Raw genomic sequence first — 12,391 nt, forward strand, 5'->3', positions numbered from 1 at the left:
GCTCCTTTCTAGGCCAGAGACATCGTTCAAGTCGTTTGGTAGATTTCACAAGAGCAATTGGTGGCTGAAATTTTATGTAATGGTGAGTTCAGGAATTGTACTAAGTTACTTCCTCTCGCTAACATATCTGATTTAAGACTTTCTCAGTCCTTGGCGTAGGTAATTGAGGATTTCCCTTAGATTGAATTGATGGATTATTAACCTCCTGTTTTCTCAACTGATTAAAAATAATTCTGATTTGGTGTATAATTCTACCTATTACCTTTCTCCTTCCTGTGCTCCCAAATTGCTGCTGCTTCAATTTTTTGCTTCAGTTTCTTTTTGAACGCACGGTGTCCAGAAGGAGCTTCACGGGCAGCTATGCACATCATCTTCCTTCCTTCCTTTCTCTGTCCCTTTGTTTCCTTCTGAACAGAGGGCATCAACCAGGGTGAATCAAGGCAGTGAATCTCTTGATCTGTTGACATGGTCATAATGTCAGACATTATGGCGTAAAGCAAATGACAGGTACCCACAAAAGAGTGCTTTCACACAGCTCTAAAAGGAAAAAAGTATTTGAAAATAGTTATAAAATAGAATCTTAAATTTTAATTAAAGATAGTAGTGAGAAGAACAGCCAAGGAAAAGAAATACTTTCTGTAACAATTAACCATTCCATTCGGATTTTCCAGGCTGTAAGCTCCTGGAAAAGTAGGAGCTTTCAGTCCTGCAATTGTCGGACTTTGTGTCTCTAGTCTGGCACAGTCACTCAACATGTGTTGCATGAATAAACTGATGAAATCAATGTGAATGGTGAGGTTCATTATGCCCTTGCTTGTTTCAAATACAACCACAATCTTTTCCAGGTTGAGATATGAAAATCTGTTCATAGAGTGTAAGAAGAAAGTTATACAAATGCTTTTAATACTGTGAATAGATTTTCTTTTTTTAAAGAAAGCAAACCTGACATTCTTATCAAGATTTCCAGGGCCTAGTCCACTGGTTGATGTTTTCTGATCGGTGCTGATTGAAAAGTGTTTAATCACTTGGAAAATGTTTCGTGATGAAAACAGTTTCATTTCTGGAGTCAATTTGCTACCTGCTCCTTTTCTGATTCAGAAAATTTTCAAAGGAAACAGAAATGTGTTGGATTTCCACCATCTTGTTTAGAACTGTGTTGACAGAAGAACAGTGTAGGAAAGGCGAACCCCACAGATTCACAAAGTCACCCCTGTTACTGTAGCTCCTTTCCTAGAGCACAACCCATGGTGACACTTTGTTCCAATGTCTTCAGCTCCACCCCCCCACCCTCCCCCAAACTGCAGATCCCCAGAGGCCAGGAGCAAGGTCCTTAATTCAAGTTGCTAAAGTAATGGCTGGCATATGGTATGTGCCCAAATTTTTAAGCAAAAAATAACTTGGTGGCATAAAAATAAAATTTGCTCTTAATCTTAAAAAAAAAAAAAATCAAAAACCCAAACCCCCTTACTCTCAGAGGGAATCCTGAGATCAACTTGGTTATTTGTCAAAACTTTAAATAGTCTACCTAATAGCTGTTTGTAGACAGGCCCAGCTGCTGCCTTATGTTTTGTCCTGTTTTCCCGTCAGATTGCTGCCAGTGAGTGCACAGGTAAGCAGACACCAGGACATATTTACTTGCCACTGAGTCTGCAACAGCACCGAGCGAGGCGTTACACACCGTGAACGAGGCAGCAATTCGAGGGACGTAAATTGACTAAACTGAAGGAGAGAGTTGGCTTCTCTTCCTTTAGTCTCCTTTTAGGAAAATAAACATATGTGCATTCTTAACATTATCTAAAAAGATGATTGCTTCTTGGCAGGAAAGCTATGACAAACCTAGACAGTGTATTAAAAAGCAAAGACAGCACTCTGCCGACAAAGGTCCACATAGTCAAAGCTATGGTTTTTCCAGTAGTCATGTACAGATGTGAGGGTTGGACCATAAAGAAGGCAGAGCACCGAAGAATTGATGCTTTCGAATTGTGGTGCTGGAGAAGACTCTCGAGCATCCCTTGGACTGCAAGGAGATCCAACCAGTCAATCCTAAAGGAAATCAACCCTGAATACTCACTGGAAGAACTGATGCTGAAGCTGAAGTTCCAATACTTTGGCCACCTGGTGTGAAGAGCCAGCTCACTGGAAAAGACCCTATGCTGGGAAAGATTGAGGGCAGAAGGAGAAGAGGGCAACAGAGGATGAGATGGTTGGCTGGCATCACCAGTTCAATGGATATGAACTTTGGCAAACTCCAGGAGATGGTGAGGGACAGGGAAGCCTGGCGTGCTGCATTCCATGGGGTTGCAAAGAGTCGGACATGACTTGTTGACTGAAAAATAACAACAACATTATCTATTAATAGAAGGGGAAGGGCTCTAAGCTGAACCTTGTGGACTCTGGGCTCTCCGTGGTTCTAAGTCCACCCTCTCCTGCTGCCCTTGAGATTATCTCCAGGGACTCCCCTGGTGTTCCGGTACTTACAACTTCACCTTCCAGTGCAGGGGGTGCAGGTTTGATCCCTGGTGGGGAGCTCAGATCCCACACGCCACACAACCAAAAACCCAAAACAAAATAGAAGCAATATTGTAACAAATTCAATTGAGACTTTGAAAATGGTCCCACATTAAAAAAAAAAAAAGATTATTTCTAAAATCCTCAGTTTAGCCGCTGCCCAATGGGGACCGCTCACACCAGCCATAGGGACTTCAATCTGTTCGTTTATCCCCCTCTCAGCCACCTCTGTGACTCGGTACTGCTCCGTCAATGTCAGTCTCCTCTTCAAGGCCACTTCTTCCAGGAGGCCCTCTGTGATCCACTAGACTAGGCAGTGTGAAGTGCCTCCATGGCACCATGTCCTGAATGTGAACTGTGTCTCATGATAACACACATTACATAACTTACTGTCCACCTTCCCTCGGGGCCTCTAAGCTTTGTGAAGGCTGGGGATTTTCCCATCTTGCCCAGCCCTGTGTCTCCAGCACCTGCACTCAGTTTACAATGACTTCATTACATGGAACAAATGAGTCATGTCTTCAACATGACATAGGAGCTGCCTCAAAGTAAATGAGATGCTAGACTGGGAGTTTGTAGAAATGTGGTGTTTTCTCAGGTTGGGCTTCCCAGGTGGCTCAGTGGTAAAGAATCTGCCTGCCAATGCAAGAGACTCAGGTTTGATCCCCGGGTCAGGAAGATGCCCTGGAGGAGGAAACAGCAATCCACTCCAGTAATCTTGCCTGGAAAATCCCATGGACAGAGGACCCTGGTAGGCTACAGTCCACGGGGTCGCAAAAGAGCTGGTCACGACTGAGTGACTGAGCATGCACACACACACAGTGTTCTCAGGTCAGTTACTTTTACCTTGGTTCTGGTCTTCTAACAAAGAAGGTAAAATAACTTATTTTAATAATTTGCAGAGAGACTCTTACACTATAATGTACAGATTCTTTGGTCCCTTGAAGATGACTGTTACGCATGCAACGTGGTTGCAAAGACCAACCATCAACAGCAGTCTTTCCATCAGGGCAGGATGAGGACTTTCAAGCAACTCTGCCTCCAGGGCTGCCCCACCTGCCCTGAGTCCTCTAGCTCCCAACCAGAGTGGGCGTCTGTCTGCTGTTTCCCAAGAGTGCACGCAAGACAGAATCGTTGCTCTTATTTTATTTATGAACTCCAGCCATTATCGCTAGGCGCCAGGACAACTGAAATATACATTTATGGGTCCCTGTGATTCCCATCTAAAGCCTAACGAAGTCAGTCGAAAGTGAGGCCAAAGTCACCATTTATTATTTATAATTTGGATCCAATTTCCAAAAAGACGAGGTGATTTAGAGTAACATGTGAAACAGGCTGTTTAAATCATACCCTGAGAATGGGAAAGATGAGATACTCTTAGAGGACAGGAGACCGGGTGACTAGAGCCGCCACTGGTGGGGTTAGGGCTCAAGCACGAGGGACAGTGACTACAGGCTCTTGATCAGAAGTATTTCATTCCTCGATTTTCTTGCTGTTTATCTTGTAGATGTAAGAATATTTCTTTTTATTTACTTACTTGGCTGCACCAGGTCTTAGGTGTGGCTTATGGGACCTTAGCTCTCCAACCAAGGATCGAACCCAGGCCCTGTGCATTGAGCCACTGGACCACCAGCAAAGTTCCAAGAATATTTCTTTTCCGATGTCAAACAACAACGACAAAAAAATTAACAGCAACTCCCAGTTCCTGTCCTGTAGGTCAGTGCAGAAGAACTGGTGTTTCTTCTTAGGTTTCCTCCTTTCTAATTACTCACGTCTTGGTTCAATAATTAAAACCTACCTGATGGCTAAATCTCTTGATGGGACAATACAGGTAATGGAAGCTCAGTCACATCTAATCGGTAAGAATAACAGACAGCTCAGCCAATGTGTCTATGGTTGTAGGTACTTAGGAAAGGGCTTATTCCCGGAGTCTGTGCCCCACAAACAGTGTGAGTGTTCATCAGTCAGCTCCTGTCCTCACGACGGCCCAGGCTCTGTAGATAGGATTTGTGCTAAAGATTTCTGTTTTCTTTTTGTTGTTGTTTGTTGTTCAGTGGCTCTTTGGGACCCCAGGGACGGCAGCACGCCAGGCTTACCTGTTCTTCACTATCTCCTGGAATTTGCTCAAACTCATGTCCATTGAGTCAGTAATGCCATCCAACCATCTCATTCTCTGCTGCCTCCTTCCCCTCCTACCCTCAGTCTTTCCCAGCATCAGAGTATTTTCCAAGGAGTCAGCTCTTTGCATCAGGTGGCCAAAGTGTTTGTTTTTAAAATGCAGGAAAAGAAAATCTTGTGGGTTTTTTACCTTAACCTATCTAATGGAGCCTATTAAGTCATCCCCTTGGCTATGGACCTCAGTTTTATTTTGCTGACTTCACCCTGTCTTTCGAGTTTCACCTCTTAACACTTGGCTCTTTAAAAAGACTTAATAATAAGAGTCACAAAGCCAGGAACAACCAAGAAACCACACCCTTGCTTTCGGACAACACATAAATCATCCCAAAGAGGTTTCTATCCTGAGAATTTCCCCAGATGTAGATTTTACAATTCCCTCTGTATTTTTATTTGAGTCACAAAACCCAAAGTTTGTATATTTTATCATTTGAAAAGAAATCTGCATCCAAAGTGTGAAATTAATGGCCAGCTTTTGTTGTCACTTATCATCCCTGGCAACAGAATTATTAACATCACCTCAGGACAGTAGCTATCTCTGTATTTTACTCAGGCGAGCTACTTGTGAACCAAAAAATTCCAGTCTTAAAAAACTTTTTTTCCATATAGTAACTAATTTGTTTTGTTTTGCTGTGGGAACATTTTGTGTCACATCAGTGGGATTCCACTAATGGGGTGGGTGTGAGGAAGGAGTGCTCACTGTTTTAAAACAAATCGTTAAAAAATAAGTTAACCCCAATAAAACGTTTCAATAAATAAAGTAAAAATAAATTAACTTATATATAGTATCCATTAAACTTTCACTTTATGTTCAGCTATTTATGAATATAAATCCAAAAATTAGATCATAATTCATAAAACTAGATACTCTGTCAGGTGAACAAAACCCATATTGTTCCCAGAAGCTTGAACCTAAAACATTAACTAGACAAATACGGCATATAATAAGTCAGTTATTTCTAAAGTGTAGTAAAGATGGGGATAACAGAGATGATTAAGTAGAACATGAATTTTTTAATTCGAATAATTATGTATTACTTTTAGTAAGTGTAGAAAAAGTAATACCACAGTCCTGTGATATTACTGGTTTTATTGTTTTGTACAAAGCTAACAGAGGAGCCTGGTGGGCTGCAGTCCATGGGGTCGCTACTAGTCAGACATGACTGAGTGACTTCACTTTCACTTTTCACTTTCACACATTGGAGAAGGAAATGGCAACCCACTCCAGTGTTCTTGCCTGGAGAATCCCAGGGACGGCGGAGCCTGGTCGGCTGCCATCTATGGGGTCGCACAGAGTCGGACACGACTGAAGCAACTTAGCAGCAGCAGCAGCAAGCTTAACTTTATAAAAGTATTATCATTTTAATGAAAAATATTAAAGCAATAATATATGTACTGTGTGTGTGTTTATGTTCAGTCGCTTAGTCATGTCCGACTCTTTTGCGACCACATGGACTGCAGTGCTCCAGACTCCTCTGTCCTTGGGATTTCCGAGGCAAAGATACTGGATTGGGTTTCCTCTTCCAGGGAATCTTCCTGACCCAGGAACCTAACCCGTATCTCCTGCATCTCCCGCATTACGGGGGGCAGATTCTTTACCATTGAATCACCTGGGAAACCTACTCAGGCACCTTAGGTTTTGGTTAAAGCCCTAAGGCAAAAGATGGTTTCTCCTCTCAGCTTAACTCGTCTGCTCAGTCTTTGACCTGAGGATTCTTAATTTTCTTGTTACCCACGGACACATTTATAGAAGGATCATAAAGGTATTCTACATGGTATTTTCAGTTGTTTTCATCAGCTCAGTTGGCCCTGCACCTAAACTGCCATTGTTATGTGGGAGATTCTATCTCCAAGCACAGGTAGTCCTGTACACATGAAAATCTCAACCAGACTGCCGAGTAATGGCTTATAGTTTCTTTAAATAATGGGCGCTGCCAGAGCCTTTAAAGAGTTTGTTTTACAGGTTATTAATTTAACTACTTACAGAGAGCCTGAAAGCAGCAAGACTTCAATGATTTGGAACCATAATAGTTGAAGAATAATCAAAATACATCCATAATCTGACCTATTCTAACCACCTCCACAATCGGAATTCTCGTCCGTGAGGCTACCATAAGCCCATCTGGATTTTGAAATTAGCCTTACCTAACTGGTCCTTGCTTTTATCTCTGTTCCTTTCCTTGTTGTGGTTGTTGTTCAGCTGCTAAGTCAGGTCCAATTCTTTGTGACCCCATGAAGTGCAGCATGCCAGGCTTCCCTGTCCTTCACTATCTCCTGGAGTTTACTCCAACTCATGTCCATTGAGTCAGTGATGCCATCCAACCATCTCATCCTCTGCCACCCCCTTCTCCTCCTGCCCTCAATCTTTCCCAGCATCAGGGTCTTTTCAAATGAGTCAGTTCTTCACATCAGGTGGCCAAAGTGTAGGAGCTTCAGCTTCAGCATCAGTCCTTCCAATGAATATTCAGAACTGATTTCCTTTAGGATTGACTGGTTTGATCTCCCTGCTGTCCAAGGGACTCTCAAGAGTCTTCTCTAGCACCACAGTTCAAAAGCATCAGTCCTTCGGTGCTCAGCCTTCTTTATGGTCCAACTCTCACATCCATACATGGCTGCTGGAAAAACAATAGCTTAGACTATACAGACCTTTGTTGGAAAAGTGATGGCTCTGCTTTTTAATATGCTAAGTTTACCATAGCTTTTCTTCCCAGGAGCAAGCATCTTTTAATTTCACAGCAGTCACCATCTGAAGTGATTTTGGAACCCAAGAAAAGAAAATCTGCCACTGTTTCCATTTTTTCCCCTTCTATTTGCCATGAAGTGATGGGACCAGATGCCGTGATCTTAGTTTTTTGAAAGTTGAATTTCAGTTCCTTTCCTTAGCAATCCCAGAAGCGGAAACTGTGATTCCGTATGGATATGGGTTAGACCAGCCCACCCCTTGGTACTGTCGAGGGCCCCTCATCTCATTCTAAACTAATAAAGCCACAGTCATCACTTAGGTCCTAATGCTCTCCCTCACTTTCTCAGCCAAAGCTCTCCTTCCTTCCTTGCTTTTTCCAAAACAAGCAGGAATGTTCTTGCCTCAGGGTGAAGCCACTTCCTCTCAGGCAGCCACTGTCTTTTTCCCTTAGCCCTTCAGGTCTTGTCCAGATATTATCTCCTCAATGAGACTGTCTCAGACTCTTTCAAACTGAAAACTTCCCTCACTCCTGTCCACATTTCAAATCCCATTTCCCTTCACTTTCTTTCCATAGCATTTTATCTTCTTTATTATACCACTTAACGGCTTACCCAGGTGGCACAGTGGTAAAGGTGCATTGGTTGCGCCTGCCAATGCAGGAGACCCAAGAGATGCAGGTTCAATTTCTGGCTCAGGAAGATCCCCTGGAGGAGGGCATGGCAACCCACTCCAGTATTCTTGCCTGGAGAATCCCATGCACAGAGGAGCCTGGTGGGCTACAGTCCATGAGGTCACAAAGAGTCAGACATGACTGAGCACACATACACGCACATACCATTTAATTAAATGAGTTATTCTTATACGCTCTTAAGATAATACTCGGTTCAGTTCAGTTCAGTTCAGTCGCTCAGTCGTGTCCGACTCTCCGCGACCCCATGAATCACAGCACGCCAGGCCTCCCTGTCCATCACCAACTCCTGCAGTTCACTCAAACTCATGTCCATCGAGTCGGTGATGCCATCCAGCCATCTCATTCTCCGTCGTCCCCTTCTCCTCCCGCCCCCAACCTTTCCCAGCATCAGAGTCTTTTCCAGTGAGTCAACTCGTCGCATGAGGTGGCCAAAGTATTGCAGTTTCAGCTTTAGCATCAGTCCCTCCAATGAACCTCCAGGATTGATCTCCTCTAGAATGGACTGGTTGGATCTCCTTGCAGTATAAGGGACTCTCAAGAGTCTTCTCCAACACCACAGTTCAAAAGCATCGATTCTTCGGCGATCAGCCTTCTTCACAGTCCAACTCTCACATCCATACATGACCACGGGAAAAACCATTGCCTTGACTAGACGGACCTTGGTTGGCAAAGTAATGTCTCTGCTTTTTAATATACTATCAAGGTTGGTCATAACTTTCCTTCCAAGGAGCAAGCGTCTTTTAATTTCATGGCTGCAATCAGCATCTGCAGTGATTTTGGAGCCCAAAAAAACAAAGTCTGACACTGTTTCCACTGTTTTTCCATCTATTTCCCATGAAGTGACGGGACCAGATGCCATGATCTTTGTTTTCTGAATGTTGAGCTTCAAGCCAACATTTTCACTCTCCTCTTTCACTTTCATCAAGAGGCTTTTGAGTTCCTCTTCACTTTCTGCCATAAGGGTAGTGTCATCTGCATATCTGAGGTTATTGATATTTCTCCCGGCAATCTTGATTCCAGCTTGTGCTTCTTCCAGCCCAGCGTTCCTCATGATGTACTCTGCATATAAGTTAAATAAGCAAGGTGACAATATACAACCTTGACGTACACCTTTTCCTATTTGGAACCAGTCTGTTGTTCCATGTCCAGTTCTAACAGTTGCTTCCTGACCTGCATACAGGTTTCTCAAGAGGCAGGTCAGGTGGTCTGGGATTCCCATCTCTTTCAGAATGTTCCACAGTTTATTGTGATCGACACAGTCAAAGGCTTTGGCATAGTCAATAAAGCAGAAATAGATGTTTTTCTGAAACTCTCTTGCTTTCTCCATGATCCAGCGGATGTTGGCAATTTGATCTCTGGTGCCTCTGCCTTTTCTAAAACCTGCTTGAACATCTGGGAGTTCACGGTTTATATACTGCTGAAGCCTGGCTTGGAGAATTTTGAGCATGACTTTACTAGCGTGTGAGATGAGTGCAATTGTGCGGTAGTTTGAGCATTCTTTGGCATTGCCTTTCTTTGGGATTGGAATGAAGACTGACCTCTTCCAGTCCTGTGGCCACTGCTGAGTTTTCCAAATCTGCTGGCATATTGAGTGCAGCACTTTCACAGCATCATCTTTCAAGACTTGAAATAGCTCAACTGGAATTCCATCACCTCCACTAGCTTTGTTCGTAGTGATGCTTTCTAAGGCCCACTTGACTTCACATTCCAAGATGTCTGGCTCTAGGTCAGTGATCACGTTATCGTGACTATCTTGGTCGTGAAGATCTTTTTTGTACAGTTCTTCTGTGTATTCCTGCCACCTCTTTTTAATATCTTCTGCTTCTGTTAGGTCCATACCATTTCTGTCCTTTATCGAGCCCATCTTTGCATGAAATGTTCCCTTGGAATCTCTAATTTTCTTGAAGAGCTCTCTTGTTTTTCCTATTCTGTTGTTTTCCTCTATTTCTTTGCATTGATCACTGAGGAAGGCTTTCTTATCTCTCCTTGCTATTCTTTGGAACTCTGCATTTAGATGCTTGTATCTTTCCTTTTCTCCTTTGCTTTTCGCCTCTCTTCTTTTCACAGCTATTTGTAAGGCCTCCTCAGACAGCCATTTCGCTCTTTTGCATTTCTTTTCCATGGGGATGGTCTTGGTCCCTGTCTCCTGTACAATGTCACGAACCTCCGTCCAGAGTTCATCAGGCACTCTATCAATCAGATCTAGTCCCTTAAATCTAATACTCGGTACCTAAGTGATATAACAGTGTTTGATAGCAATATATGACAGTATATGTACCTTGTTTATTGTCGGACACCATGACAACTAGGATGTCTGTTGCTGTAGTTTACTGTTGTATCCCATAGTCTAGAAAAATGCCAAGCACATGGTACAGGCTCCAAAAACCGTAGAATGAATAGAAATAGCTATAAATATACAAGACTATAAAAAGTGATTTAGTCTGTTAAAAATCTTTTTTACATAGTTTCAGAAATAGAAGCCATCCCTAAGACCAGGTTCTCAAAGACAATTCCCCCCAGCCCAAAAAAATGGAATTCAAATTCAAATTTCAAAACTCCTTGAAATAAGTCAAAAGATACAATTATCTAAAAGACATCATGTGAAATGCTGGGCTGGATGAAGCACAAGCTGGAAGAAATATCAATAACCTCAGATATACAGATGACACCACCCTTATGGCAGAAAGCGAAGAACTAAAGAGCCTCTTGATGAAAGTGAAAGAGGAGAGTGAAGAAGTTGGCTTAAATCTCAAGATTCAGAAAACAAAGATCATGGCATCCAGTACCATCACTTCATGGCAAGTAGATGGGGAAACAATGGAAACAGAGACAGAATTTATTTTGGGGGGGCTCCAGAATCACTGCAGATGGTGACTGCAGCCATGAAATTAAAAGACACTCTCTCCTTGGAAGAAAAGCTATGACCAACCTAGACAGCATATTAAAAATCAGAGACATTACTTTGCCAACAAAGGTCTGTCTAGTCAAAGCTGTGGTTTTTCCAGTAGTCATGTATGGATGTGAGAGTTGGACCATAACGAAAGCTGAGTGCCGAAGAATTGATGCTTTTGAACCGTGGTGCTGGAGAAGACTCTTGAGAGTCCCTTGGACTTCAAGGAGATCCAACCAGTCCATTCTAAAGGAAATCAGTCCTAGGTGTTCATTGGAAGGACTGATGCTGAAGCTGAAACTCCAATACTTTGGCCACCTGATGTGAAGAACTGACTTGTTGGAAAAGACCATGATGATGGAAAAGATTGAAGGTGGGAGGAGAAGGAGTCAACAGAAGATGAGACGGTTGGATGGCCTCACCGACGTGATGGACATGATTTTGAGTAGGCTCCAGGAGTTGATGATGGGCAGGAAAGCCTGGCTATGCTGCAGTCCATGGGGTTGCAAAGAGTCAGACATGAATGAGCGAATGAACTGAACTGATCTAAAGGACAGTATTTTTTTCTGCAAAACGATCTATTTAGCATTGTCCCTGATCAATAACTACAAGAATGCCATACTTCACTCTTAGTTTACATACAGGCCTAGTGGCTCAGATGGTAAAGATTCTGCCTGAAATGAGGGAAACCCAGGTTCAATCCCTGGGTTGGGAAGATCCCTTGGAAAAGGGAATGGCAACCCACTCCAGTATTCTTGCCTGGAGAATCCCATGGACAGAGGAGCCTGGTGGGCTATAGTCCATGGGATGGCAAAGAGTAGGACACGACTGAGCAACTAACACCTTCACTTCACTTTCACCACAATAACACCCATGCATGCCATGTATCCCCGCAAGTGAAAAATTATATGACCAAAGGTCTAAATGACAGTATTTTGAGCTGTTGTGAAGATCAGCACTCTGGACCCATATCTCCCAGGGTGGCTCTTCAAGTAGTCATTAACATAGAGACACACTTTTAAATAAAGAGAACATCTCCTGTTTATTGCTGTTAGAGACTAATTGAAAGGATGAAATTTCCGGGCATCAGCAAGGTGGGGAAGGATATCGTTGGAAAACATAAGGCTTATAATTACCAGATATCTTCTCTCAATCCACGCTTTCCTGGTGACTCAGTGGTAGAGTCCGTATGCCAATGCAGGAGATGCGGGTTCAATCCCTGGTTCAGGAAATTCCCCTGAAGGAGGAAACGACAAGTCACTCCAGTATCCTTACCTGGAAAATACCATAGACAGAGGACCCTGGTGGGCTACAGTCCATGGAGTCACAAAGAGTCAGACAGGAGTGAGCAACTCAGTACGCGCGCACACAAACACACCAACACTCAATCCAGCCTCTAATTCCTGGATCATTTAGGGTACCACTCTGCATACACTAAGCCTCC

This window comes from Moschus berezovskii, chromosome 7 (assembly GCF_049115385.1).
Source record: "Moschus berezovskii isolate FMDL1 chromosome 7, NW_MosBer_1.0, whole genome shotgun sequence".
NCBI lineage: Eukaryota > Metazoa > Chordata > Mammalia > Artiodactyla > Moschidae > Moschus > Moschus berezovskii.